Raw genomic sequence first — 26,237 nt, forward strand, 5'->3', positions numbered from 1 at the left:
TTGCATTAATGCGTTAAAGAAATTAGTGCCGTTAAAACGAATATGCGTTAACCCGTTATTATCGCATTAACTTTGACAGCCCAAAGCCTTGAGTAACTATTTAACAATGCATTAGATAATAAAAAGTCCTCCTCTTCATACGTTCTTTTTCTCACTTGGCTATCAGACACGCTGTATGGAACAGAGGAGATCCAACCGCTTTGATAATTCAGCTGCGAACACTAGAGACACAGTGGGAAACAAATTAAACATGATAACTAAGACTGTGCTTCCCCCCATGTGGATTGGATAGATGGGGTAACGCCTGTCTGAGAACGAGCGAGACACAGAAAGGGAGAGAAAGTGTGAGACAGCAGCTGTGATTCCCCTCTATTTCTTTTTTTGGGAGGACTGCCAGGTCAGATGGCATGGCACGACGTGACCTGTGTAAAATGTTACTACCGTTTGCCAGGGTTTTATTTCTCTATTTTGAGTGTAAATTCTGACCTGTACTAAAATACATGTGGAAGGTCTGCATGGAGCCTTTTGTTTAAATCCACTCATCTTTCCTGCTACAGTAAAGGGTCAATAGAGAGCTGAGAAAAACTGAAAAGGTAAAATGGCTGAAGGCATCTCAAAGCACTATGTTATAAATCACAATAAAAGCAAAGGTTATAGATTTTTAGGCTCTCTTTCACAAGGCATATGAATGTGTAACAGCTCAGTTCAACTAAATAACAGGTCTTCAAGAACTTTCATGTAAATCTATTATTTGTTGCGTCTGATAACACAAGATTGTACACAGATATCAAGGCGCATGCACTGATGTGGGATTCTAAAATTAATCTAGATACTCTATGATTAAAGGTATTTGTCTTCATCAATATGGAGCACTTGAAGATATCAAGGACATCAAGCAAAATAACAGCCAACAGATTAAAGAGGGAGTGAGATGAGAGGATAAAGTAGGTCAACAGGTCAACAGATAAGATAGCTGAAATATATGGAGCTAATATCCTGACAAAACTTAACAAACCAAAAAAAACTGTTTTACAAATGTTTGCAATACAAACCCATCAAACAAATACACATCATATTTATAATGCGTTAGAAACAAATATGTCTTACAAATACAAAAAAGTAGACCATCCATACAAGTACAAAAAATATATATATTACAAGTACAAAAATATATCCTACAAGTACAAAAAAATATATCCTACAAAGAGAAAAATATCACATGACTTTTGGCACAATCATTCCGCCGTGATTGCACTGAAGATTTTTCTCACAAATGTCCTGAGTAATTCATCCTCCACAACAGCAGATGGTGCATTGGAGCAGTTTAAAGATACTAATACAATAAAATACAGAGCTATTAGCGCTGTGGAGATAGGTCTGGCTGCACCCATTATCATTCTACTCATGGATGTATTAAGAGAACTGGATACAGCGTTGGAGGCGGGGCCCCGTTCATTCCTATGAAAGCTAATCAGTGGCGCATGATTCCAAAATGGCTCGAGTTTCGACTAAAAAAGTACTCGGAACTTCCGGCGATCTTCTGCATCCATTGGGCCCATGGAGCAGAGGCGTCTGCTCGGTCACATAGTATTCACCTATACCGCTTATGCCTAGGGCCAGCTCTGATCTGATATAGATTGTGATTAGGTAAGAAGTAGTACCAAGATGAAATCCATTTTGGTCACAAATAATGCCTGGATGACTCAATTTTGATATTAAGATGCTTACAATCCCACCATCAGCCACTTAGACACTTATATCACTTTAGAAAACATGTTACCATTGAAACACACAGTGACTAAAGTAGCTGTTTCAATGAGCAGGAAATGAATCAACCAATGCAGCCCTCCCCTTACACATTCGCACACTCACGCACCTCCTCTGATTTCCTTGTCGAAGTAGGCCTGTTATACAATTGAATTATGGTGAATCATTATTCGTCGGTGTCGTCTCCTGGTGGTTTACATAACCGGGATTTAATAATAGAACAAGTGCGCGAATGCTCTCTCACAATACTACTGGTGCTCCCTGACCAAGAAATGGTACTCAGGTTTGTAGCTCTATTTTGAGAATGACTCAGGAAGAGAGAGAGAGAGAGAGAGAGAGAGAGAGAGAGAGAGAGAGAGAAAGAAAGAAAGAGAGAGAAAAGAGGAGAGGAGGGACGAAATGAACCGAAGAAGTACAAATCCCCTGCCACATGCCTGCCGTTCACCCTGCCGAGTCATAGTCGTCTTGGCCTCTGCGGTTTCACAGACGCAGAAATGTCTCAAGGGCTTGTGCATTTAATTTGGCATCAAAAAGCACGGATCCAACAGCGGAGTACACAGCTTTGTTTCAGATTTGCTCATGAGACAGGGCGCTGTTGCTGTTTGAACTCGAACACACATCCCATTACGGATGATGCCGGAGAGCACTCAGTGCTACAAGCTGTAGACAGCGCTCGGAAACTACGTCTGCAACACAGCATCGTCAGAGAGTGTGACTTCAGCCAGTCATGAATTCTTTCATACTGCATGTGTGGAGAGACACAACAGGCACCACCACACACACACACACACAGTATAACTGTGACTGGTTACGAAATGGACAGCATTATAGATTCTAGAGCGCTTTCAGATCTCCGCACCAGATACTCGAATCATTTGCATTTCTTGACCTTCTTTCAAAAATACAAGTGCTGTAAAACGTAGGATGATAAAAAGAAAAATCCAAAGCGTGTGCCTTTATATAGAACCTCTGACAAATTTGGCAACCCTAAACCTTCGTTCCTGACAAATTACTGGCGGACAAATAACAGGGCTTCAGCTGGAGACGAACAAAAGCCTGACTGAGGGACACGCTCAGCTGGCAGACATTTAACTTTAGCTGGAGACCCGCGAGTGTGTATGTGTGTGTGTGTGTGTGTGTGTGAGTGAGAGAGAGAGGGACGCCATGTTAGCAGTCACATCACATCACAGTTTGCAACCACATTGATTAAGAGAGTCACCATGCAGACTAATTTGGACATGGAGCAGACAGAGCAATTACTGGCAACCGCTGATTTCATGTGAGGACATCAGAAGACTTTAATGCACTTATACATCACCACCGCTTTTTTTTTTTTTCTTCAATTTTTTATGCAGCTTTCGATTATTTTATTCATGTTCTGCTTGTGTAGGCACTGGTGAATAATGCATCTCTGTATGCGTGATTATACGTATGTAGACATGTGTAATCACGGGTGTGTGTGTGCATCTCTCTGTGGTTAGAGTAGGGGAATTGAATGTCAGTATGTTGTACGTACTGTATGTGTGTGGGGGTGTTTTATTTATCTCTCTCTATTGAGGATGCGGTCCTTTGAGAGACTCAAAGCAAATTCTATTGTAAACCCCGAGCTACTGAGGGACTGCGAGAGCCAAAGCCATCCATCAGAGCTGGACATATCCCCCATATGCAAACAAATGAATTAGAGCACTCACCTCCCACCGGGGCCCACGGCACAGTAGAGCAAAAATAAGGTTGTTGTGTTAGGAGAGGTGAAGGGATGCCATATAATAAGCTGGAGGATTAGAAAACCCTCTTGTGGTGCCAAAGCGAAAGGACAGGCAAATATAAGGATAAAATGAAGAATAGGGTCAAGTGAATCGGTTCTGTGAAAATGAGAGGCCAGGATGGAGCGTTAAAACTCTTCACCTCTCTTGAAGTGCACAACGCTGAAGACAGTGCGGCTGTAAGATCTGTGGTTATCCTTTAAAGGGTCTGTAATCACTGGAAGTGGGCGCAAAAGAACCCGACTGCACACAGCTGTGTGTGTCGCTTTTTCGCGGCGCCGTGGTGCCGCCGTCCTCTAGGAATGATTAACCCAGAAGAGCTTAATATAGAAAGAGAAGAAGAAATAGATGGAAAAGGGAAAGAGAGAGAGAGAGAGGGCATATAGGACATTATTGTATTCCATTGAGAGTCTACTCTTTACCTCTGCACATCAAACCATGTTCACCGCCGTTTAGCAATCTGTCTGCTAATTAATCAGGCACCGTAATCAGTCAGAGGCGCCGAAATACTGTGTGTGGGTAAACAGGAACATACTGGGAATAATAGAGGCAGACTGCATGTCATTTGAAGCTGAACTCTCCCTGTCTGTGGCTACAATGTTCATGCAATCAGGCTTTTAAAATGTAGGGTATGCACCTAGGTTAAAGTTTCTACATTGCTCTGTAAAAATACAGCACAGAGTTCACTTTTATGCTGCGTTACTAGTGTTAGCCTCAGAAATCAGAGCAATGAACAATGGATAGTGTATCTCCTGATTGTGGCAAAGTGCGTAATCTGCGAGGTGAAAAACGGGTGCAGTATTCATGATGCTGATAACGATCTCCAGAGTGGTGATATCACAGTGATTGGAGATGGATTGACTGCAACGCAACCAGGGCGAGCAATCATGTCTGCAGCTATTCCGGCTAATTGTGACATGGTGGCAGTGGCAGCGGGGGTGGGCTGGGTTAGCATCCGACACAGAGCACCAGCCAAGCCTGCTAGCTCACATACAGCCATCAGCGCTAATCTCCCGCTATGTGCTAACAATAGCGCTGATGTGCTTGCTTTCTGGAGGAGCTTTTGCTCCCCCTCCCCGGGCCTGCCTTGTTTGTGCGATGCCCCAGCAGCCAGCCGTCTTTAGCTTTCCCATTACCGAGGGAACAGTGGAGCTGAAATCAGTCGAGGTATTGTCGCTCCCCTGGAATGGCTGAGTGATTGAAGGCACACAGGTTACCGGATTCGGCATTACATGGGCTGGGAAATGTGGAGGATGTGGATAAACAGTTCTCTAAACCAATTACTTCGAATAAAGCATATTGAGATTAGTGAAAGAGGAAGAATGTGAAGCAGGATAGTGGTGATGGGAGAGGAAGATACTGTGGTGTTTAACATAGTCGACAGGATAAGAGAGTTTGGAGAGAGAGAGAGAGAGAGAACTACAGGGGCTAGACAAAATAACAAGAACATCTTTTGAAATAATGCAAGTCAGCAGAAAATGGTGATGCTCATTCATTTGGAAACCGATCCTTTTTAAAGAGGACCTATTGTGCTTTTGTGCTTTTTCCTCTTACTTTAGTGTGTTATATAGTTTTTGTGCATGTAAAAAGGTCTGCAAAGTTACAAAGCCCAAAGTCCACGCCAAAGGAAGTTACTCTCCTGAACTGCCTGAAACACCTCGCTTGAAGTTCCGCCTTTTCTTCTGTAACGTGATGATGTCACCAGGTAACACATTTGCATAATACCTGCCTAGTGGCTAGTTTGACACGCCCTCAAACAAAGCTAGTTAGACCGGAGCTGGAGCGGAGTCCAAAGAGTTTGGTTCGGTTGACCAATCACATCATAGTTGGCCAGCAGACCAATCAGAGCAGACTGGGCTTTTTTTTAACATTAAAGCATGCAAACATGTTCTAGTAGAAACCCAAAATACAAGTATGCACCTGAAAATAAGCATAACAGGTTCTCTTTAAACTTTTACTTCCGCTGTAAGATGGCTTAGCATACATGCTTCACATCAATGTGCTGCTTTATAATTATAGTACATAGTTCCACTTGTTCATGCCTAGTATAATACAGTCCTCTACTATTTAACACCGTGTAACTCCACCATGGGAAGAATAATGCCTTTCTAAAGGGTCCCTTAACTGACAATAGCTGCTGAATGACAGGCACGGCTCATTCTTTTCAGATTACCAATTTTTCACTAAGATAATTACCAGATTTCCTAAAAGAAGAAATCCTGCTACCAGAATATTCACATATACTGTATTTTGTTGGTAGGGTTGGGCTGTTATACAGTACTGAAACACATATAATCTGCATAATGTATTATGTACAGTGTTTCATTACTCATATGGTAATAAATAAAAACATGTACTGGTACTTGTTGCTTTTTTCAAAAGTAGAAATATTAAACATAAATTAGACTTTAATTAATAATAAGTCATTTGTTTCCCCACTTGTTACTCTGCAGTTTAAAGCTTTTCTAATACCCATCCTCATTTACCTTCATTAATTGGGATAATAAATGTATATGTATTAATGCTGCTCTACCGTATGTGTGCTAGCCAAGATATGATCTTTTTCTCAGTCCCACACTCCGACACCCTGTATTTACTTTCAGATTTATAAGCATATGTGGTCTAGCACATTTCGTAAGGTCTTTAAATCCTGTAACAGCCCGTGGGCATTGAGCTTAAAACATGGCAAATTACATTGGACCTCAGCTGCACTGAAAAAGGGGAGGGCTACCCCCACGGTATGTCAAAGTGTAATCCTCCATTTTAACACACTCCCTCAAGCTTTCCTTATTTGTCCTCTGTATTTTTCTCTTCCTGTACCTTGAGGATATTCTAAGACAAACTGTGGGTAATGTCTGAGATGTGGTTTCTTCTGCAAATTTCATCCAGCGTTATAGAAACCGCAACCAGACTGTCATTCAAAATGCTAGATTTCTGCAAGCAGGAGCATCATGATGCCAGACACCTCCTTGATTGGGTAGAGAGAGAAAGAGAGAAGGTTTCCCAATCCCGCTAAACTGAATGACAGCCAAAGACACAGCTAGAGAAAGCGGGACTGCAATGTCACACGCGACAGCAGGCTAGTAGGCATCTGGCAAGTGGACATGAACTCGCTGTCTGAGTTCACGAACAGGTCTGACACACCAAACGCCACAGCTACCGCAATCCGCACACATGGCGTCTGGAGCACACGGCACTCTTCTTGGCCTGTTACCCATTTTCAAGGTGAGGAAGGCATTAAAAATAAATGGGTGATACATTTCACAATCAAACCTAGTAGATAATGATGTGCCTGTAGCAAATTCTATTCATGCATCTATTCAGCACCGAAATACAATATGCTGACCCGGTTCCTCAAAGGTGAATTGGGGTACATTTGCATTCACAGATGTAATTAATGCACCTTCATTCTTAAATGTGTTTTTCCTCCGTCTTTGCTCACACTGTAATTGCCTGAGCACAGTCCAAGTTTTTGGATTTAATACTGTTTGATTAATTTCACGGTGCTTGAAATGGTATTTACCCCTGAAATAATATTTTCATCACACAATACACAAAGATCGTTTCAAGTGAGCCTGAATGATGTTACGCCCGACGACTGGCTGTTAGGTGGCTTGCTAGTCTGCCTGCTACTAGGGGGGGCGTATACAGTAATGTTGCATGCCTGAGCACCATTTTTAAAACCAAAACTATGCGACTTTGAGAGAAGAAATAATAAATTAAATTTTAACTAGAGACCATGAGACTTGCTGCCCAATGACCAATGCTTAACCTTAACCATTCAAGATCAAAGCTTAACCTTAACCATCTCACAGGACAGGAGTTTCGCAACTTGGGGCTTACCTTCTAGACATGACCGTCATTACGACGCTATCACAATGGCAATATCTGTCCACAGACAGGCAGACATACACTCACCGGCCACTTTATTAGGCACACCTGTTCAATGCTTGTTAACACAAATATCTAATCAGCCAATCACATGGCAGCAACTCAATGCATTTAGGCATCTAGACGTGGTGAAGACGACTTGCTGAAGTTCAAACCGAGCATCAGAATGGGGAAGAAAGGGGATTTAAGTGACGTTGAACGTGGCATGGTTGTTGGTGCCAAACGGGCTGGTCTGAGTATTTCAAAAACTGCTGATCTACTGGGATTTTCACGCACAACCATCTCTAGGGTTTAAAGAGAAAATATCCAGTGAGCGGCAGTTGTGTGGAGAATGGGCAGAGTGGTTGGAGATGATAGAAAGGCAACAGTAACTCGAATAACCACTCGTTACAACCAAGGTATGCAGAATACCATCTCTGAACGCACAACACGTCCAACCTTGAAGCAGATGGGCTACAGCAGCAGAAGACCACCCGGTACTAGCAAGGTGTACCTAATAAAGTGGCCGGCGAGTATATATACACCTGGCAAATACTCAAAACTTCTTCTGTGGTAGTTCCCATAATAATAGGCATCAAACACCCCGTTGCTCAATAGCTGCTATAGCCGCTGTGGCTCATTTTACCAAAATGTAGTTAGATATTACTATGTAACTGACGGCTCAGTTCATTGCCTTTATGACTATTTTTACCATTATACCATAACTGCCACCTGTGGCTGCAACTCAGCCAAGTTTTAATGTCCACTATTATTTGTTATTTGTTATTATTATTTATTATTCCAAATTTAAATGCCTGCCCTAGATCAGCAGCGACTGGGTCCAGGCGGGAGGCAGAAGCGACACAGAGCAGTGATTGTGTTTTTTAAATTACATACTTAATCCACATATTTGTGAGTTACGTCTAGAGCAAGAGAGACGAGCAGACACACACACACACACACAGAGGTGTGGGTGGAGCAGAATTGTTTGTTGACAGGTGCAGAATATTACACTTCATTTACTTTTTTACTTGACAAACACTCTGGGAAAGGAACAAAGCCATACAATCCAGCTCGCTTCAAAGAGCCGTAATTCCCATCACTAGCATTTTGGGGTTCAGTGTCTTTCCCAAGGACACTTTGACATGTGGACAGGAGGAGGTGGGGATCTATAAACTCATATGTAGGCCACTAAATTAACATTGTTAGCCAGCAAAGCTTACATGTGCTGTTTTTTTTCAGTCGTGAGGATTGCAGAGGCATAGTAACCACGGTACTATTGATGCACAACACACATCTCCTCTTTAAAAATGTATGTCCAATAGATGTATGTGCCAAGGTGATACTTTACAGAAATGAATGTGTCCATGTGTGCCAAAGGGCACAAGGCTGTATCATCTCAACAGTGTTTGATATTACAAAACAAGACAAAAACTAAAATCCTGTTGAACTTTCTCATTGAAGCATACAAAACAATACGGTTCTTGTTAGTATGTTCCAGCTACTCCATCAATTAATTTGGATTAGGGTCCACTTCACAGAGGCCGCAATCACGATGCAGCCGATCCTTTGATGTTGGAACAAATGAGTACAAAAATGGTCTTATGAAGATTTGTTCCCCTATTTCACTGCGGAGAGCACTCAATCTCCCCTAAGTCGGTGAATCTCTTCTCCCTCACAATGATGAAATCCTCCACTGTCGCGTTAAATGAGATGATAGAGGAATCCTAGCTTTTTGGGGTGTAAAGAAAAGAAAAAAAGAGACTCCTCTACACTTTTCCTGTTTGCCTAACCATCCATTGAAGTCTATTTGCATTTTTGACATTTATGGGTGTGCTTCCTATACTTGCAGCATAATTTATATGACTTCTACAGCTCATTCACAGATTGATAGCTGCCATTCCTAACTGGCTATAATGAATGCCTCATCACTGCACAAAAGTTACTGTGCTGGATCTGACGTTATGCCAGAGACTCCACAGACTCACTTTCATTCTTCATTAAAATCTAATTTGAAAGCCAGCGTAACACCCTCTGTTTTTTTTATGCATTTATATCATATATTCATATCATTTTATTCCGTACAAGGAAACACAATTTGCCATTAAGGTTCATCTTTCAAAACTGAACGCTGAAATGAAAGAAAATACGAATTCCAATTACGGAAGAATCCAAAGTCCAGAGCAGAGTGAAGTTTGTGGCTGGCTCAATACACACTTATACATCCCACAATTGGGGATGTGCCACTCATTTGTCCTTCAAAAGACCTTGTCCTTTCTTATCAGTCATGTCCATTGTGATGTCGTCCTGGCTACAACAGGAAGAAGTTGTTTCTGTCCGGCCTCCATATTGAAGTGGTTTAGCCTTCTTAGCCGTAAGGGACACCTCACATTCACATGACCTCTTTTAACTACACAACTCCACATTCTAATTCAAGCATCGCAAAAAAAGAAATAGCACAGCAGAATTGTGCCTTAGAGCAGAGAAATATGCAATATGATGGCCAGGACATGATAGGGGCCTTTATAGAATAAAGAAACACCTAGCGATGAAGCTAATGAATACAGAAAGAATCTGAGTCTCTTTTATGCTCCGATTAGTGTTATGCAAATGAAGAGCACACTGGTGGTGGGGGGGAGAAAGAGGAAGGATTGCGTGCCAGTGACTGTCGGGGTCCCACCTGTTTCATCAGGCACAGAAGACCCTTTTAACCTGTCCACGCTGGCCTAAAACCACACACACTTCTCCCAGAGGGCTTTGTCATCCTCGGCGAAAAACAGCTCATTCTGGATTTTCTTTTGAAACAGATGATTTAACATAGACCACCTGGTTTCGAGTCTGTTTTTCCCCGTCTCTTTTTTCAACGAGAGCCGTTTACCCTACAACACTTGTCTGCAGATCAGATGCAGATTTAAATCAACACACACCTTTTCATATCAATGGCACTGGGAAAAGGGGGGAAACCCACATCACAAAGACGAGACTGCAAGCGCTGCAACTGCTTTTCAGGAACACAAAAGGATAAATTGAAGAAGAGCGGTACACAGTGATCAACCTTTGTTCCCTGCACTCGTGCGCAAAGCCACATCAACATACTAACTATTGTTCTCACACACACACACACACTTAAACCTCTGCATCATGCAGGCCCACAGAGAAAAGGCAATCCTCACAACTCATGAATATTACAATGAGCTGGATCTGGGTCATTAATATGACACAGTCGTTACACTGGAGCCCAATTAGCAGTCAACATAGAGCCTGGAATGTTCCCCTGTTACTATACATAATCACTATATCACTGCGACCGACTCCAGAGCAGCGAAGGATCAAACCACGCAATCACATAAGCTACAAGAAATACCAAGGACTCTTCTACAGATAGCTTGACTAGATAAAGAGGTCACGGCTGCTTAAGAATATTCACTCAACAACATTTAGAAACAGTACACCTGATCAACTGACTTCCACACTGAATGACATCCTCGACTATAAACAAACTACACGTTATGTAATGTTCTGAAATCTGCCTCGTTTGTGCAATGCTCCCACAGCCAGCAAGCCACCAAGTAAACAATCACGCAATGGGCAACTTCAGAACCCATCGGCTATCGGTCTGACGACGGACAAGCCTCTGGGGGCAAGGGGCTATATTTCTATTTCTCAAGACTTCCTTTTCCGTGCGCTGCTCATTGTTTACAGTCCGATTGACAACTTCAGATGCAAGACTGAAGTTGGAGTTGAGAGATGATGTGTATGACCGGATTGTTTCACAAGTAACCAGTTTACAAGCTAATAATAAAACCAATAAAAAGCTAAATCATCATCAGACGATTGGTGGGTTCGGAGATTGCATTTTGGCCGATAAGTTCTGCCTATTTTGCTGATTGGTGATTGGTCAATACTATTCGGACTACAAACGGAAACCAGAACGCTTCCGATGCCTAAACGTTGTTTTTTTCATTGCCTACAGATTCTACATGTGAATACAGAATTTATTTATAGAGATTACCCAATGGGGCACACCAAAATGACTGCACGTATTTTCTGGAAAATCTACAAATATATAAAAATCCAGCCACCACAGAACACTAGACAGACTCCAGACTCTAAACGTTTTAGCTTGAAATAAGCGATAAGACTTCCGCGATTCAAACCACCTGAAATTTTTATCATTTTACCTTTTAATTCAGATCAGTTTAGGAGTTATTAGCTTAAAAGTGCAAAGGAGAATCTGAAAAGTTTATAGTAAAATATGAATTCCTCCATCTTCATCACACATGTTACACATCAAGTCCTCCGATAAAAATGTTACGCACAGAAACCTTGCACTCTGAGTCCGATGTGTTTTATTATTCCAAGGTGTTCTGCAACCACCTGCCGCAATCTGTCAATAAATTCTGCATCTCTTCTTTTATTTATTTATTGTAAAATGCTTTGTGCTGGGAGACAAAGTGAATTTGTATAATGCCATTGGGTGATGGTGGCTCTGAGTGGTCAAACAACCCCCTCTTTTGTCTTTTGACAGATGCAAAAAAAAAACACAGACCTATTCCGAAAACTTTAATGGCGGACGTGATTGACACAACGTGAGGTCGTATATATTTTTAAACATGCCACAATTTCGGACGAAAAATACGGACTTGATGTGCAAATGCCTTAACCCCGCAAGATCCGACCCTTCTTTGTGCAGTCACCCTAATCAAGGACAGCGACATAATCCCTCACTGGCTTCCCACACACAAACATTGGCAAAAACAATTCACAGCCAAGCTGGAGGGAATTAAACCCTGGTCTCTGCCATGTGGACGAGTGCTTGGCTTGTGTTCCACTTGTGTGTCCAACATGAATTCTTAAAACATTCAACACACAAGCTACTTGCTTTTAAAAGAAGGCACTGTCAGCTTGTTTCAAGACTTTTATAGAAGCAAGTGTGATATTTATTGATGCTAGTGTAGCAATCTGCCTCGTCTAGAAAATCCTTGTAAAATGTTGATTTATATTGGAAACTATTGACCTAATCTTACCTCACTGGCAGATTCTTAGAAAACCAGGCTTTTGGAACTCAATAAAAGACAAAATGACTGGGTAAGACAGATATTTTTGAATTTACAACAAACATGTTCCCTTTTAAATCCAACCTCAAAAAAGATTGTAATTATGTCAAGGACGACGCATTTATTTTTAATTCAGTCAGCTAGTATTGCATAGTCAGCACTAGATAATCCTTTCATATGCAAAACAAATTCATTTCAATTCTTAATGTACTGTAACATTACCCTACATACTTAGATCAGTTTTGTACGTACATTTGACACAACGCACCTACGTACGTTTCCATTGAATCATATCTGCCAACGCTTAAACTATGTTAATTTATTCACTAAAAGCAAATGAAATATGACAAGGCCTTGAATGTTGTGTGACTATTTTGTCTCCTCGGTGACAGACGGGCTGCAGCCAAATGCTGAGGAGTCTGGCACGGGCTGCAGGAGGCTAGCCATGGGGCTGCAGGCGCACACACACACACACACACTCACATACACTATTCCCTCTTCCCATCAAGTATGATTGGGTACCCCTCCACTGCCTCTCTAGACTACTCATATCCATCAATTTCATTTGTTGTTTTCATTCATGAGAAATATTACCCGCTGACATACAGATTAACATTTGTCATTGATTGAGAACCTCCAGCAGTTGCTGTTGTGTGAAAACGTGTCAATTTTACTTAATTATGTTTGTTTGTTTTATATTTTATTCATAATGGCTTTTATTGCAGCTTTATTATGAGCTGAGTGCATTTTAAAGACCGAGAAGCCACGACATTGAAACTTTAAATTGCCGTTTATCTGAAAATAAAGCTTTTTTGTGTGTGTGTGTGTGTGTGTGTGTGAGAGTTTTTTTCATCTTGATTCCTGACAAGCTGCCTGTTTGGAAACAAGTGCAAGAGTTTCATTATATGAGGTGGCATCTGCTCAGGATTAATTCTTGTTGTGTATGAGGGAGATTGCCCATTAACCAGGCATGCATGAGCTCCCTTAATTCATCCTCTCGGCCTCTCTGCAGCTATAGCTCTTCAGACCGCAAAAGCATTTCTTTTCCCTCTCTCACACATGCAGCGGAGGAGCGGACTGACAGCCCCTGTCACAAGGCCTTGACCTGAGCGGTGAAACAGACTGGTACCTCAGCAGACTCCATGGAGACAACTTGGATTAAATCAAGTGTAAGTCTATCCTTGTCAGATCAAAACTATCATAGTAGGGCCGGGCTTGCCTACATGCAGGTGCCAAGATGAGTGACACATTAAGGTCAGAGACTAACAGGGTGAATGGGGTAAAGCGAGAAAAAAATACACAAAAACACCGACACTCACACAGATACACACTCAGATAAACACGCACACATGTACACACATGCATGCTCATGCGCTCATGAGTGAAAACAGATAAATAATTGTGAGCACAGAGTGAAATTGGAGCATGCTGTTGTGTTTCTGTTTCTGTGTGAGTCAAATATTTCACAGTAGGTGTGTATCCTTGTGATTTAGCGCACTGCGTGTGTTTTTTAGAGGTGTGAGAATCTGTGGTCGTGGACAAAAGGGTGGCTCCCCCCCCCCGTCCCCTCGGAATGATCAAAGATACGATGTCTGTATAGCTCAACAGTCAACAGTGAATGTGTGACTGCTAGCTGGGGTGTGACCACGCTGTGTTGTATTGTGGGGCTTTGACTGATGACCAGATTCCTGCCGCGATGCCGAGCTGAGCCGCCATCTGATTGCCAGCCTGATTGGGTTTATGAGTTAAAAGGCAGATCTGGGAGACAGACGGCGAGCCTCGACCCAGATGTCCAGATCCCAGACATTCATTCTGCACCCCTGGGTGTGCAGAAGGCACCGGTTTAGGAGGGCGCACGCATGCGCTTTCACACACACATAATACTGTGGCAGAATAGGGTTCATTATGAGTTCTCTGTGTTCCTGACCTGACAACACTTTACGGGACGTTTTATGTGCACTACACTAGAGCAAATTATTGCAACGTGCATACTGTGATAATCAAAACTGAATTCGCATACACAATCATAGAGGCCAGCCATTTAAAATTTCATGTTATACTTGATATGAAGGTGATTTAATTAAATTGTTTACCCATCTATGAACAATTCTCTCTCCTTGTTTCATCATCAAAGCAGAACTTCTTAGATTTCATTTTAAAACAAAACACACATATGGGGAATGTCCTTTTTCTTTCTTCTCTTAAAGTGGCAGTAGGCAGAATGATTTTGGCGTAATTCGGCAAAAAATCCATAATAACCTTTCAACATATTGTAATTCAAGTGTTCTTAGATAAAACTAGACTTCCGCACCTCCTGATGGCTCTGTTTTCAGCTCTTAAAAACTCTAGTACGCGACGGGAGACTTTGACCAATCACAGGTCATTTCAGAGAGAGAGCGTTCCTATTGAACATTCCTATTGGCTGTTCATTCAACAGAGGCAGCTGTGTATCACTCACAAACTCCAATCAAATGGTCAAACTAGGCAGCGCTGATCAAATATGAATTAATATTATTTTACTGTAATGCCTATTTCTTGCCTCAAATGTTTTTAGAAACGTCTTGTAGTGTACTGTTTAGCTGTAAAATGCGAAAGTTTGCTCAAGCTGGTGGGTGGTGCTTGTTATTTCCTCAACTGATCTCAACAGGGCTGCCGGGTCACACACTTTCTCATTTTACAGCTAAACAGTACACTACAAGTCATTTCTGAAAACATTTGAGGCGAGAAATAGTCATTACAGTAACAGAATATTGATTCATATTTGATCAGCGCTGCCTAGTTTGACCGTTTGATCAAAGTTTGCGAGTGATTGACAGCCGCTCAGAGACGGCAGGCTCCAGCTCGGCTCTGATTGGTTGTTTTCCTCCAGTCTGTGAAATCTTGCAGATGCCATTAGGAGCACCAGAGGACACAGAGGCACACAGTTTTTTTCAGATTACCAGTCTCATGAACTACTGTCAGGACATACAGTAATGACGGTTTCATAAAAATAACTTTTTTTTAATTTGCTCCAATCTCGCCTCCTGCTGCTTTAACCTATAAATGAGCAGCCGCCTGCTCAGTAGTCACAGCATGATGACATCTACTCTTCATGGTGTTAGTGCAGCCTAGTTCAGGGTCAAACCTCGATGAAGGCTTTACTGAAACGCATTGGCTTTTAATATTACAGCTTTTATGAAGTGTTCTCAAAGGGCAGCTGAATTTTTCATTTCATTTTTTTGCTCAATTCGATTCACATGCGTTGCAGCAGCTGCAAGGTTGCGGCTGATTTTTTTTTTTTGCCCTTCAGTACAACCTACTTCCAGGTGTCCTGCATTTTGATGGTTTCACCTAAGGAAACTGTACTGTAAAATTAAGTGAAAATGCTATTTCTGCTTTGTTGGAGAGCCAGGTACAAAATCCTTGCAACTCCCCCTGCAGATAACGCGATAGCAATTTGTTATGGACAAAAACACTGTATGAAACAAATGCTTCCTCTCCGCTGGGAGAAGCCCATCAGCTCTAACAGGTCAAGTATCCATTACAGCTACGGGGCATTTTCTTTTCATCTCAAAAACAACAAGATAAAAAGCAAGTAGCACTTCCTCTTGTGCGCGCATGTTTGTGTCTACTATAACACAACTTGTCCTTGTCTTCAATAAGCCCTCTCAGACTGACAAAGTGACTAATTTGGTGGACAGAACACAGGTTGCATGTGAAGAACCTAGAAGAATCACCATTTGCAGCTGTGCCTTTTAAAATAGCCTAATTAAAATTAGTTTAAATCCAGATTCTTACTGGTTTTATTACTGGAGGCTGGTGTGTCCATTGAAAACCTCTACTTTAGCTAGCAGCTCATAAGCTGCCTGGGGATGCGCTAGTCATGGCTCTGTTGCTATGCGACCACTAAAAACCTGTTTGAAGGGCATCTCTCCAGTTCAAATGTTTTTAACTTTGAGTGTTTAGAGCGCCGAGGCACACTCACTTTAAATTCCACTGTCAACAACAAAAGATTGAGAAGGCGGCGCCTGAGAGGAAGGTCTCCTTTCCTACCCTGCCTTCAATTTTCTTTTTTATTGTCCTTTGCTTTTTTTTGTTTTCTTAGGAGGACTTAAATATCTTACCTCCAGAAGGCACAATCTGGAAAAAAAAATAAAGGAAGGCAGTGAGAGATAGCCCGCCACCCTTTTCCCCAGCCCATTTAACCTTTTAATTTAGCAGCAGGAATAAATGCGGTGGCTGGGGCCAGTATCACTTAAAACAGACGCTGCCCAGGTGCCCCGAAGGCAGGAAGAATGACTCCTCTGTGCTGCGTACAGTATGTACATATTCCACTTAATGTGTGTGTGTGTGAGAGAGTATTTGCGCTGCACTCATGCAAGCTGTTATTAACGGAGCCGTCACATCGGCCCTACCTCGGGTGCTGTCGCTCTCATTTTAGCACCATGTGACATTCCAGTATAGTGGGGTCAAGAAGAGAGAGAGACTGGCAGCAGAGAGGAAAGGTGGGGATTACTAAGTCGAAAAGACACCATCATCACGCCTGGCAAGGTGGGTGATGTAAGGCAAGTGGTGAGTAATGATGCACCCCGAATTCAGGTCAGTGCTCTTAGCTGAATTTTACGCAGGAAGCGAAGGAAACGGGGAGATAGTGATGGAGAATTCTTTTTTTTAGCCCTGAGTCACAGCAGCGAAGAAACATTCCACGTTTCAAAATAGCAAGCAAACACCTCACGATGTTGCCGCGCTGAAGACACTATATTCCATTTAATCCACTCCTGTTCCCACTGTAAGAGCAGCAGTGGAGAGAGAGAGAGAGAGATAGAGAGAGAGAGAGAGAGAGAGAGAGAGAGAGAGAGAGAGAGAGAAAGAAAAAGAGAAATGCTCCCCGGCCTCTAGAATGACAGAATGGCACTTTTATGATGTCTCCCAGATTATTCCCCGAGATGGATGGGCTGAGCTGGAACGCCAATTGATTAATCCATCGACTGGCGGAATGTGCTGCGGCCGTCCTCCTGCTCAGCTGTTCTTTCCCCGGACAGAACATTCAGCCAGACATGCTGGAGAGGATGACTAATGAGCGGGACTACAGCACATACCGTTCATGTCTGTCTGTGTACGCGTGCAGCGCTCGGGAGGCACGCTTGTGTCTGGTGGATAGAGTACATTATATTATACGAGCGTGAACAACATACAGCGCCGGGTTCAGACAATCATCCACAGTGGTGGAGCGGGATGGAAACACCACCCTCTTCATCACTGTATGGTGATGATGCTGTTGTGACAGTGATATTGCAGTGACAAATTGCTACATTTCTTACAGCCAACCTGTCTGACCACACGATCTCTTCAAAGCAGTGCGTCATCCACCAGCAGTGCACTTTAAAAGAAACTCTTTTTTTAGTTGTTTTTTTTAATCAAATTCACAATAGCTGCCTGTGATGCAGGCTTGCAACACAACAACGTGTCAGTGCTTACTCACTGCCAGCTCATGACAGCATCTTCCAAACGTCAATTCCCTTTAAGGTGACTCTCTTCCTGCCTTCCCTACCTCTGAAAATATGCATGATTAATCACCACGAGACTGACCTTGCGTATAAAAGCAGCAATCATCAGCGGCGATGCACTTTGCAAAAGCTTCAACTCGCATCACTTCTGCCCTGACCTCAAAATCCATGCAAGTTTTCTCCACTGAGAGCTGACAAGGACTAACGTGTGGTAATTATGTGGACTGCCATAAACTGGGGTGCAAGATGTATAATATTTGTTTTGTCTGATTTGCAAAATCTATATGAACTTTATCAGCGAGCTAGAGTTGAAACATTTGCCCCGGCGCTTGAACCTGGTGTCACTGCAAATGTTCAAGGGATTTGAATTATCCCTGGTGATAAGGACACATTCATGTGTACATTAACCTTTTGCTAATTACAATAGAAATATGCTCCGCGGGGCTACATTATAGGAAGTTAAATGCAGCAAACTGAATATTTTAATGTGGGTTCATGAACAAACTCGCAATACTTAAACTGAAGCTGAACACCGCCCAAATTATGAATTCCAATATGTCATATCCATGGTCTAGTAAAGTGCAATCCATATGTGTGAACATGAGCTACTCTCTCAAAACCAGAAACCAGAGAAGTAAGTCTCAAACTGGTGATGTCATCAAGTAGTTGTGTAGTATTTGTAAGTATTTATATACAGTATTTATAATTTGGTGGGTAGTGGTTGTCCTTCAACCGCAAGGTTGGCGGTTTGATCCCCGGTAACTACTGTCTACACATCGAAGTGTCCTTTGAGCAAGACACTTAACCCCAAGTTGCTCTCCGGGCGCTTTACAGCAGCTCACTGCTCCATACGATAGGTTAAATGCAGAGGTCAAATTTCATGTATGTACCTGTAAATGACGAATCTAATAACGTTTTTTTTTAAGTTTAAGCATAAAGTGTGGAGCTGCTCCACAGACAATGACTGGGATACTGATTTTGTGGACCCACGGGATGTTTGTTTTCCTTTTTATACCTAAATGAGCTTTATTCTACTGTAGTGTTCTCAGTTGTAAAACAGAAAATGCACCCATATACTCAGAACATTCCCCTGGGTGCTCTCAGTGTCATCTATAACATATCTCCCCATTCATTGTCTGTGGAGCAGCTCAAGACTTTATACCATATATGACATCACAAGTTTGAGTTTTATCACTCTAGTTTGGGGATTTTGGAGGGAGTTGTTCATGTTTACTAATATGTTTGGACTGTCTTAGACCGTAGGAATGAGATGTACACATTCTGAAAAATGGACGTAGTTCCTCTTTAAAGTATGTTGTTTGAACTCAATATCTGTAATCCATTGTGTGGATGCTGTCAGCTTCATTTTCCTACAAAGGCTTCTTTCACCTCTAGCATCAGGGCTTCCAGCTCCTATCTGGCCTACCACTTCAGACCCCCTGCATCGCACTGCTGGCCTCCAATACAAAAGGCGAGGGAGTAGATAACGGATCACTGTAACCGTTCCCTTTCCCGTTGAATGAAACCCCCCTGAGAGATTTTATACCCAGAGAAGATGAAAAATGGAGGGGTAGCTCCATTATTGATACACGTCCCCGGCAGTGAAAGAAATGAATGCTAATGGTGTCCTAAGCCGGGCTTTGCGGAGATTAATCCGATTTGAGAAATGAACATTTTATTTCATGGCACAAAGTGCCGGCCCTGATCTGAACTGAGTCACAGGCTGAGGAGGGGAAAAAATGACAAAGGGAAGGGGAGTGTGGGAAGGGAACACGGGTATACAGCCTGTCGCTTTTGCGAGACCCTGGCACCTCATTGCAGTGGTGCCCTTTTCCAGCTGACAAGTTCATTAATTTTCTGACACGGCCGCTTGGAATGATTTTCAATAGATAAGTTGGACAACAATGGCTGGAGAAATTGGAGGTATCTAAGGTAGCAACGTTATCAGCCGAGGACTGGCTTTGTGTGAGCAGCAGGAAGTCCCTCTCGGTCCCTCGGCTGCACCTGCTCTGAGGCTATTTCCCACTGTTAAGCAGGACTAATAGGGACACACTGGGGATATAGCTGCTGTCACTCCAGCATGGTGAAATAAACAAATACCGATCGAGATACAGTTTCCCATTGAATCAGTCCCATTATAAAGCAATTTGCCGGATCTTTACATAGCCTGTGACATCCCAAACCTATAGCCCACATCCACCTCCAAGGAGATCTCCACTGGGATGAGAAGGTTTTGAGGAGTGTTATAAATGGGGGGAGGAGGAGGAATAGTCTTTCTACTTATTACTATGAATCACTCTGTGTGCCTGTTGCCAACAAACAACTGCAATCTTGGGAATATGTAGGGAGGGAATTTATCATGCCGGAGCCTCTGACAGAGCAAAAACATAAAATCAGCAGTCTAATTTGTCTCCCCAAGGTGATGTCACTCCATCATGTGGAGGGCTTTTTTTTCTTTCAGCCGGTGAATAATGTCCGCCATGTTTCTCACTTTCACAGGTGAGAGATGCAATTCGTTCTTTGTCTCGAGGAGTGACAGCCACCTCTATTTATGCTTTTACCACCAACACTGGTTTATCACCGACGTGACAGACGTCTATTTTTAAAGCTCACCTGCTCACAGAGTTCAAAAGCACTGATATGAAAGATTCAGCGTGTTTGCACTAACCTTTGTTCAGCTCATCCTTAAATACTCCACAGACAGATAGATAGATAGATAGATAGATAGATAGATAGATAGATAGATAGATAGGTAGGTAGATAAGTAGATAGATAGATAGATAGATAGATAGATAGATAGACAGAGAGATAGAGAGATAGATAGATAGATAGATAAATAGATAGATAGGTAGATATATAGATGATAGATAGACCGAGAGATAGAGAGATAGATAGATAGATAGATAGATAGATAGATAGATAGATAGATAGGTAGATAGATAGATGATAGATAGACCGAGAGATAGAGAGATAGATAGATAGATAGATAGATAGATAGATAGAAAGATAGATAGATAGAAAGAAAGATAGATAGATAGATGTATAGATAGAACTGCAACTTGCTTTTTAACTACTTGTACATCACAGGCACAAACCCCTTTAAGTGTGTCATCTGTTGCTTCCTTGCATACTGGGAAAAGGATTATATTCAGCAGACTGGTGGCTCAGGTTTTAGAGCTGTGAACTACAACAACAGCCATGTCTCCTCCAGCTGAGCAGAGGCAGAGAGGAAGACGACAGATTTTTAATTTCAGCACCACAGCAAGAAGGACAGCTCCCTCTCCCAGGCTTCCACAGTGAACAAGAGTCTTTCTGTGTAAGAAGCCATGAGAAAAAAGAAGGAGGGGGTGATGGGACCAGTTTGACAATTTAAGGCATCAGCAGGAGATTTAGCCCTTGAATTTTAAATTCCAATACTACATATTTCATATATACCATGAATTATTCCTCAAAGGTCACTGTGGCATATAAATACTGGTGCTAAATATGGCAGATTTCCAGATACTGAATGTAGGTTGACCTCATGCAGGTATAGATTGGATGGATGGATGGATGGATGGATGAAATGTCTTGTGCGCATTCAGTTACAATGTGGCACTTCTTTTTACAAATACTTGGTTTGCTGTGTTTTATAGAAACTCTTTCTTTTTTTACTCCTCTTCATGACATCTATAAACGTGATGCTCTGCGCGCACTCAGCTCCAAGGGCGCGCAGAGCAACGCAAGCAGACCCCACGCGAGAGCGCGCATCTTTTTTTCCCCCTTATCTTCCAAAAAAATCAGCGCATGATTAGAGAGATCTGTTTAGTTAGAGAGGGCCGCATGCAGTATCAGCAAAGGGGTAAAAGCCTTGGGAATGAAAGCTGTGTGCTCTGATTTAGTTCATATCACTGCAGTCATCAAAAGAAAAAGAAGAAGAGCACATTCTGGACATCCAAGAGGAAGAAGGAGGTATAGTTATGTTATAGGGGATGAGTGAGGCAATTTTTTTTTTTTATTTGACACCACAAACACTAACTTACTTGTTCACGAAGACGCCGAGGTGTGCAGGGTCTCCCTCTCCCACTCCCTCCCCAAAAACTGCATCGAAAAAACATCCGCAAATTCTCAGGCGATTTGGCAGAATCCGTGGTGATGTTTTCGCGTCAGACGCATTGTGTTCCCACTCTCAAAACGACGTGGTATGTAATCCACACATCATCAGTCCGGATGAACATGCTCTTATTAAACTCAAATAATGCATCCGATATTTCCTCTCTTTTTTTTTCTTCCTCCTCCTCCTCCTCAGGACGCACAGAACACAGAGGCACCCACAAGTGCCATTGTTGAAACTCCCGATTGTTGTGGTCCCATGCAGGTCTTTTCTCTCCAAATGATGAGTTAGTTGGGGGGGGGATGAATGTGAAGTAACACTGTTTTGTATTTTCTAAAATGTTAAAAAAGTAACCTCTCAACCACACATATAGAGCACGAAGAACCTCGTGTGGTCAATTTCCAGGTAAATCCATCCTGCAAAAGCGCGTCATTAGACTGGATGACAGACCATCATCCATCCATCCATCCATCCATAGAGGTGGGGTTATTTTAACTCGCTGTCGTTTTCAAAACGGAACTTTTTCTTCTTCAAGTCCCCTTTTTTTTTTTACTTCTTCTTCTTCTTAGTCATCAACCCTCAGCTGAATCTGATTAGATTTCACCTCACAACCCAGTGCGGATTCCAAGATGCTTTATTTCTATTTCCCCTCCTCTCCTGCCGCAGTTTAAAGAGAGCGAATAAGGTATCCTGTGCGCAATCAGAGGATGGATAAAGTTGTCGAGATTACACAATATCTCTCTCTTCTCTTCGCCTTCTCCATTATCCGAGAGGAAGAAAAATGCGTTAATTTGGCATCTGGCAACATCGAGAGAAAAAAAAGAAGAGATCCAGCAGGTATCCTCAAGAAGAAGCCTTTCTTTAAAACCCCATCAGAAATCGTTGTTGTACACCAAAAAAGGCTCAATTCTTACATGTTTTCCCACAGCCCGTCTGGATGGATGGAGAGTTATAGTTCACCAGTCATCACTCCTGCATGCGCTCCTCGTTCCATCTATCTATGCGTGCATTTCGGCAAATACAAGCCTCGCCTTTCCATTGATGTGACACACACACACACACACACACACACAGACACACGGAGGGGGTAAGTAAGGAAGGAGAAGGTTATTATCCACACACACTCTGGTCCAAGCCCCCGTCTTCTTCTTCTTCTCTTTTCTTTCCACACTGCAGTGTGTTTTAAGCTGGGATCACAAAATTACCCCCCTGTTCCAATACGCGCGCAAGAGCTGCATCCACCGGTGCGCCTTTTTTATACAGTACCTCAATGCGCTTTACCAAAGAAAACACGCGTCGCAAAGCACTGAAATGATAAAAACGCACGAGTTTGGCATCGTGTAAGTTACCTCCCACTGACAAAGCTCTCCAAGTGAGACTGTCAGCCGCAGGACTGGAGCAGGAAATATTGTTTCCTTCCTCTCATCTCTTCCAGTCGCTCTGTCGTTTTGAACTTCCAGTTGCTCCTCCAATGCGCCCAAATCTCACCTGGAAGACTGGCATTAATTAGTTGATTCTTGACCTTTGTCCTTCTCGTTCATTGGTCAGTTTTAATAGGGGGCAAACAAATGCAAATCATTGTTTTTACGCGCGCACCAGTTTCTGCTTGAGAGAGATGGAGAGAGAGAGAGAGGTTTGCACAGACAGGGGACACAGAAAGAGAGAGAGAGAGAGAGAGAGAGAGAGAGAGAGATTCCTCCCATGTGTCTCTTGCAAAACAGGACTCGACTGCCACCTACCGACCCCCCCCCCTCTCAGCCTGTGATGATCAGTGGCCTCAGGCTTGATTGTCGCATAGGATTGCTCTCCCATGACAGACTGCGTTTTGTTTATATAGGATTATATATATACTATATCTTGTTTGTATTTTCCAAAAACGCTGCAGGGCACAATGGGAGAGAAACAGGCCTGTATACATAATCGTCTATCTATGGGGAAGATAACAGTATAACCACACAACAGTCACACACAGCAGAATGGAATAAATGTGGAAAAAGCACACGAGAGAGGAGCACTGTGTGTGTGACAAGTCTGACAATCCAGAAGACAGTTTAATATGGGTTCTAATCTTTCCCCGGCTTCAGCACTTTAGACCCCATTTATAAAAACGCTGGCTTGTGTGTTATGAATTATGAAACACACAGTTGCAGATTTTTTTTTTTAAGCATGGCGGGCTGACACAGGAGACTTCAGGTCTTCGGGAAGATTATTGCTTGTGAAACGTTTATCTGCATGCAGGCAACCTGCTGTATGCATTTCACATATTCTGCTAAACTCAGTCGGTATTATACAACGACATGTATAATAGAGGTAGAAAAAAAAAAAAAAAGGATGCAGATGGGTTAGAGTGAGAGAACACGTCTCATCTGGTAAGAGGATGCATTCACGGATCATGTGATGGTTAGATGTGAGAAAACATTTGAATGCCAGAGCAGGGATCTGTCCATCCCGTTGTCAACATCTGAGCTCATTTCCCTACTGTGCTGAAGGCGTTGCATCGTTCATCCGTCTTCATAACTGTCGACCTGCCTGTCTGTGTCTCTGGCACAGGGTAGTAAAGAGCACCGCCCTCTTGCTTTCCAGTAGAAGGAGACATCATTAAATAACTCCATTTTTTTCACTCCATTCTTCTCGCCTCACTTTTTTCCTCGTGCTCTGGCTGGCAGAGCGAGGGAATGAAACCTATTAAACCCACTTTGCTCTTCAAGATAGCGGGGCAGTGTTTGTGTTTAATAACCTCGGCACTTCCATGTCATTCATATGTAACTGCTGGGGTCACTTTTGAGTGCTCTCGTTCTTTAATGTGTGTCATGCTGCCGTGTGGCAGCCTGGCCCTTAATGGTTGTGATTTAAAGCCTTTTTTCTAAGTCTGTGCATCTCTGGTGGACGCTCCTTACTTCAGGTCTTATTTGCTGTGTGGGAACCATCACTGGAGGCCATATACCCTTTATCTTGATGTAGCTTTCGAGACCACAGAGTCGACTCTGGGCTGATGGAAACACTTCAAAGCGAAGCTGTGGGATGCTGAGATATTGTTGCCGGAATCCATCACCTTAAACACCACAATTAATTGTAAAATGCATTATTCGACATCCTTTCAGCTGACATGACACGTGATTTTTTACTGATGTGAGTATTGAAACATCCCAGTAAAGATCACTCCGTCCTTGGAGAACGTTAAAGAGGCGTTGTGCTGCCATTGTAAACAACGTGACCTTGTTCCCTGAAAGGGCAAGACACGTACAAGACTCACGGGGCCAGTTATTCCTGGAGTGGCAAGGGCGAGTAAAAAACCTTACTTAAGGGAATGCTTCGGTATAGATTATTGGTTATGCTCTCAACGTCCTCGTAAAAAGGAATATTGCCTGACATTAACAATGTGAATTACAGACGCTGCAGCAGTGGCAAAGATTCTTTATCATTACTTCACGGAAACCACGGCGAAAAAAATGCTGGTATTTTGATAGAAGAGAGGAAAAAGTGCCATTCAAGAGACGGCTTAAGGCACAGCTATCTCTTCCTTTTCCCTGAGAGTATTATGCTGTCAGGGGCTGAATAAAACATGTGTTGGGATGCAATTAGATAATGTAATAATCATGTTGGGTACGCCATGTAGGTCTCATCCAGTGATCAAAAGGAATATACATACAAGTACCACACTTTAGTCGAGGCTACTCGGCGTTGCTATTTGCTCTGCCAAGATTCAGTTTAGCTGACAGATTAAAAAACGTGGAGACGTTTACACATATATCCAAACATAGGGGGGTATGCAAAAAGGATATACAATCTCGGCTGCATGCTCTGATCTACAAATGTCGAATTGAGCCGCTAAGAAATTCTGCTCACACTTTAAAATTTGTACCTCAGCAGTTGTTGTTTTTAGAATTTCATTGTTATTTTGATAAAAACCTCCGACTGATGTTCTTCAAAGACTGAGCGAGGAGGGGGTTCTGTGGCACCTACAGCTGCCCCTTTTAAAGGAGGCTCTGAATACATTAATAATGTGTGTTATTTATTTTGAGATCTGGCATTCATTATTCATGATGTTGTTTTGGAGGCTATGAGACATCACTGCTGATATCCTGCCGGGCTCAGAGGCGATGCAATAATGTAGTCAGGTGTGTGTTGTGAGAGGTAAGATGGAGAAGCGAGTCTGAGGGCCTGAGAGTGTGTCACACACACACACACGTCGCTCGTTTCC

The 26,237-nt window shown here is 42.6% G+C and overlaps 1 protein-coding gene across 2 annotated transcripts in view; it reads right to left on the reverse strand.

Moving 5' to 3' along the window:
- lrrc4ca (leucine rich repeat containing 4C, genome duplicate a) overlaps nucleotides 1–26,237 on the reverse strand; it is a 188,727-nt gene that overhangs the window by 37,862 nt on the left and 124,628 nt on the right. The window contains exon 1 of one of the 2 annotated variants that reach the window (XM_037767591.1): nucleotides 21,966–23,752. The exons of the other annotated variant lie outside the window; for it this stretch is intronic. The gene's annotated coding sequence lies outside the window, so the exon portion shown is untranslated. Of the gene's footprint in view, nucleotides 1–21,965; nucleotides 23,753–26,237 lie in introns of those variants that run through there. 2 annotated transcript variants of the gene reach the window in all.

The sequence above is a fragment of the Sebastes umbrosus genome, chromosome 4, assembly GCF_015220745.1.
Source record: "Sebastes umbrosus isolate fSebUmb1 chromosome 4, fSebUmb1.pri, whole genome shotgun sequence".
NCBI classification, from domain to species: Eukaryota; Metazoa; Chordata; class Actinopteri; order Perciformes; family Sebastidae; genus Sebastes; species Sebastes umbrosus.